Genomic DNA, 4,928 nt, shown 5'->3' with positions numbered 1-4,928 from the left:
CCCCCCCCTTTTCCCCTTTTTTTTTTTAAAAAAAAAAAAAAAAAAAATTAGGCATATGTTTTTACTTAAAAAAAAAACAACAAACTTTAAAAATGTAATGTTGTAAGAAAGCAACCATAGGAACTCCTGGCTCTATTTAAGTCTGTCAGAACTCCCATTGACTTTACTAGGGCCAAGATGTCACCCTTAAGGTAGGCCAGGCTGACTTTTGTATTGTTCCTCGTGTATCAAAAGGTGATCAGAAGTCGTCAATAAGCCCTACTGTTCTGTCTGTTTTGTGTTGATGAATCGGCCTCTAGTTACCGTAGTTCTTTACCTTGTAACTGTTCGCTAGTTCTGAACTAACTGTCCGAACAGACAGGACACGTTCACCTTTTCATAACAGTGTTGATTCAAATGCTTTAAAAATAATCTTGTACCAAAGACTTTTCTGTAGAAGAGAAGGAAGCCACATATTGTCCAAAAATAATTGAACTAGTTAAAAGCTATAGGTTTGAAGAGCTGAATACATTTTATTGTATAAGTAGTTACTAACAAAAAAACAATAGGGCTTCTTGATTGTAGTAGTTGATTGCATAGATGAGTTGTATACTTCTACAATTTTAACTACCTTGTTATTACAAGAGCCTTTAAAGAAAGTTATAATAATACCAGCAGATATCTCCAAAGACTTCCAAGTGTAATTTTTTTCTCCAGCACGTAGTTGATCAACAATACAGTATTAAAAAAAATATTTTTGAACAGTTTTTTATCTACTTGCTGAAGAAAAAGAAAACCTTTTCACCAAAGACTTATTTTTGGTCTCGTCAGGCAGAATGTTTAGTGTACAGCAGAATACTGTTTCTAGTTAGGTAAAGTTTGAATTAATCAAAACTAGACTAAGAATGTGTAACTGTAGCATGAAGTTTCACACTTCATCTTTCAGAGTAGCCTCTTTTGTTAGTTTCATTCCAAAAGAGCTGATATGCAGATGGTAACTGTTTGCTTCTCCAAAGACTTGTTTGCTGTTAAGTACTGATAATCGGATGTAATTTTATGACCATCATTACAGGTAGATACTTTAAATCCCAAACTTTTTCTTCCAGAGATCCACTCGGTAGTTTAACCCATGGATAATTTGAAAAAAAGAGACTTCATATAAAACTTGTCAATCTAATATAGATGCTCTTACTTCAATAGCCAAAGAGATGAAAATATTCAGTGTATGAGAGAGCAGTCCATCCAGAACTCTATTAATCACTTAATGTTTTATTAAGGTACTTTTTATCAGCAAATAAAGAAAACCAAAGATATTTAAGGTTACCTCAGCATATAGGCAAGCTTAGTTAGACATTAATTATTCTTTTTCTTTATTTTTATGTTAACCAAGTATAATACGTTTCTCCAGAACCCAGTCTACATTCATGTGCATCCCTTTACTTTGTCACATAGTCATGATTACTAGAGAACAAAAAATGTTCTCCTCAAAATTCATGGCCTATTACTAATATATCACAAGATTTTGCAAGAGAAAATTTGTCTTATGATTGAAAACTCCACCAATGTAAGCAAAGGAATCTCCAGAAAAATTGTATAGAAATTGATACTTTCTCTGTTGAAGTCAATAGCAGAATCAATCCTTCATGATTGTAACAGTGCAAAATTGGGCTCAAAGTTTAAATGTTTCATGTCCTTGAAGCCAACACATGTAATTATAGATATGATATTACAGATATTAATTTTCTTAAAAGTTTATAGCTGTGGCTGTCTAAGGAAATCAGTTTTTCATATGTAGACTTTGTTCATTCCATTTGCCTAGAAAGAGCTGGCAGAACACAGTAGGCAGAATGGTTTCAGGTTTTCCAGTTTTTTTTTTTTCTTGATTATGTCTGTAGAAACTGGGTCCTGGAGAAAAAATTATCGTTTTTTAATTGTGAACTTTACTAAATATGTTCTGGAAGATGAACATAAATGTGGAATTTAGTGTTACACTATGTGAATTGATTTTGTTTAAGTGTATTAAGAACTAAACAGCCATGTTGGTGTAATGAGTGTATATGCAACCCTTGTACTTTAAAAAGACAGCAAAAATGTTACAGTTGATGTGACCTGAAAAGCATCAAAATTTACAGAGGCAGTCTTGAAACTGGCTTACCATGCTAATTGTGTTTCCAAGTGAGGACTCTGCCCTTCAGTTGCAACCGCAGTGCCTGTTCTGCAGGACCTGGATACAAAACCAAATGCTCAATCTGCCCACAGTTACACTTGTGTGCTTTCTTCATATTTAACAAACAAAAAGTATTCTCATCTTTCAGGAGTTATCTGGGAGAATTGGGAATGTGTATGCTGTGTAGAAGAGGGCCTATCCGTTTGTTTTTGTTTTTTTTTTAATAGATCTGCTTTTGTAAGAGAAACTTGAAAAATCTCTACATATACTTTTAATAATTTCCTATATTAGCTGTGCATTTTCTGTATAACTTATGAGATTTTAACAGAAAAGTGTATCAAGAGTTTTCTTTACCTATTTTAAATTATTTTTCATAGTTCATTCCCTCTTTGGTTTTATTCCCTTGCTTTAGACTATGAGCTAAATCTTGTTTGCCTTATTCAAATCAGGGTCTTTATCTTGTTTAAGTTAATGGGAGAATTAATTTTGATTTTGGTTTGCATGGTCTTTTGTTTTTGTTTTTTTTTTAATAGCTCTGCTTTTGTAAGAGAAACTTGAAAAATCTACATATACTTTTAATAATTTCCTATATTAGCTGTGCATTTTCTGTATAACTTATGAGATTTTAACAGAAAAGTGTATCAAGAGTTTTCTTTACCTATTTTAAATTATTTTTCATAGTTCATTCCCTCTTTGGTTTTATTCCCTTGCTTTAGACTATGAGCTAAATCTTGTTTGCCTTATTCAAATCAGGGTCTTTATCTTGTTTAAGTTAATGGGAGAATTAATTTTGATTTTGGTTTGCATGGTCTGGACAGACAAAATCAGCTCTTTTTTTTTGTTTGTGTTTTAAATCTTCACAGTATTATTATTTTTAAAGGACAGAATTCTTACGTGGTTAAAACTCCCATTGGCAAATGGATTTTTCTAAGATAAGTTACCACGCGTCAGAGGTCCGCTGTCACTCTCCATGCATCCAGTCTTAGTTGGTAGTAAATACTGAGTATTTCAAGTCAGTTTACCTCTTTTTCATTGCAAACTGAGTCAACTTGAATGACTTATACCATGTGCTGTAACCTGAGCGTACGCAAGAATAGTTACCATGGACTGCTGGGTCTCAGTTACATGTTACTCGGAGCAAACTTGTAAGCCCTAAGACCAGGAGCCCTTGCTCATTTTATTCGTTACAGAATGAAGTTCATGCACGGAAAAGTCCATCTCCTAACATGGGGAATGTTGGTAGGTTTTGTAGGGCACTCCATGTTTAGCCAAAAATTTCATTCACACCAATGGAAGAGAGCGCTGCACAGGTCTAACTCTGGTGCTATTTCACAGAAATCAATTTAATGAGGTTATTCTGGTGAAATTGAAAGCAGAATTACACCTAGTAATTGCTAAAGAGGTAGTTCTTAGCTTGATCAATTGTTACACGCTTATTAGTTGCTGCAGTTCTGCTAATAGCAAGCAATTTCTAAAGCGGAGGAGTTTGATTGTCTGCAGGAAATAGAGTGCCTTTCTATAATAACGTAAGTCAAAAATATGTTATTTATGTAACTGTATATTTTGGAACATGTGTTTCAAAAAATACTGTTCTTTGACACAAGTCCAAAAACCAAATCACTTTCTGTTAGTGGAGGCCTGTATGAAAAGAACACAAACTCAATTTGTCTCAAATGCAAGTAAGTTTATTTCTTCGGAATTCTTCTAGATTTACACTGAGACTGGTGCTAACTGACTCAAAAGGGATGTAAACGCATGCTTAAGGTTTTGCTGTGTTGGGCCCTCTGGCTACCTTGCGAGCTGTGCTCCTGGAAATTTTCGGCTTTCCGTGGTTGCATATACCCACATTGCATCTGCCTGGTGTGTTTTCAGTAAAGACTGACTGTATATGAAAAACTGACTTATACAAATATTGCTTTTTGATTGTTTGGCTTTTGGGGTTTTTTTAAGTTGTGAATGAATTGCCAGTGTAGGAGCCAGGTATGTATCTCATATTGTGGTGTTCTGGATCCTTTCACTCCATGTGCCATTTTCGTCTAAGGGCAGCAGCAGCTGACTGGCTAATGGAGAATGGAGCTGAATTATATTAATTTTATATTTGTCTCAGGGGATCAGCTCTGTGAATTCCATTGCATGAGAAAAGCTAATGTTTGCCCTGATTTGAATGTAACTTTTTAATGTCTTTTAAAACTATTTTGTTTAATAATGTGGATTTGTTTTTCTTTTTCTAGCATTCTAGTAAATGTTACCTAGTGTGTTGGTTCATTTTTCCCCTCCAGGGTTGTTTATATACTACCGCAAGGTCATGCCAAAAAGTAATAGAAGTTTAAATGCCAAATGTTTATGAAACTGCTGTCTAAATACTGATTGATTGCACAGTTGAAATAAAAGTTTTCCTTAGTAAAAGTGCTACTTGATAAATATTTTATTTTCAGCGTCTCTGAGAGTGGCTCAAAACAAGGAAGATAAAAAATACAGTGCCTCATTTTAGGCTGAGCAGCTAGGGAGATGTTAGCACTTAGTCATACAAAGAGGTAGACAGTAAACTGCACATGCCTTATCATTGAAATTCATAGAGCTTTCTCAAACGTACTCATATATCATTTATGTACCTGGAATTATTTCCCACCTAAAAACTCCGTCTGTGTCCCACTACTGTCAAACACCTGTGCGAGATCTCTGTTTCGGTTTATTTTCATTGGGTGTGGAATATGTGGTTCTCTGCACAGTTGTTCTCAGAAGTCTGGAAAGCTGCTGACAAAGCTGCACTACTGAGTTTTCC

At 34.5% G+C, this 4,928-nt stretch overlaps 1 protein-coding gene across 1 annotated transcript in view; it reads left to right on the top strand.

Annotated features, from left to right (window-relative positions):
- Window positions 1–2,331, top strand: part of PRTG (protogenin) — an 88,061-nt gene extending 85,730 nt beyond the window's left edge. Inside the window, exon 19 of the mRNA XM_009323417.1 lies at window positions 1–2,331. This exon is cut by the window's left edge and continues 1,959 nt beyond it. The gene's annotated coding sequence lies outside the window, so the exon portion shown is untranslated.
- Window positions 2,332–4,928: the final 2,597 nt, after the last annotated feature.

This window comes from Pygoscelis adeliae, unplaced genomic scaffold, assembly GCF_000699105.1.
Source record: "Pygoscelis adeliae isolate BGI_AS28 unplaced genomic scaffold, ASM69910v1 Scaffold545, whole genome shotgun sequence".
Lineage (NCBI taxonomy): Eukaryota > Metazoa > Chordata > Aves > Sphenisciformes > Spheniscidae > Pygoscelis > Pygoscelis adeliae.
The sequence above is the reverse complement of the archived record's forward strand: the minus strand, read 5'-3'. Positions and strand labels throughout refer to the sequence as shown.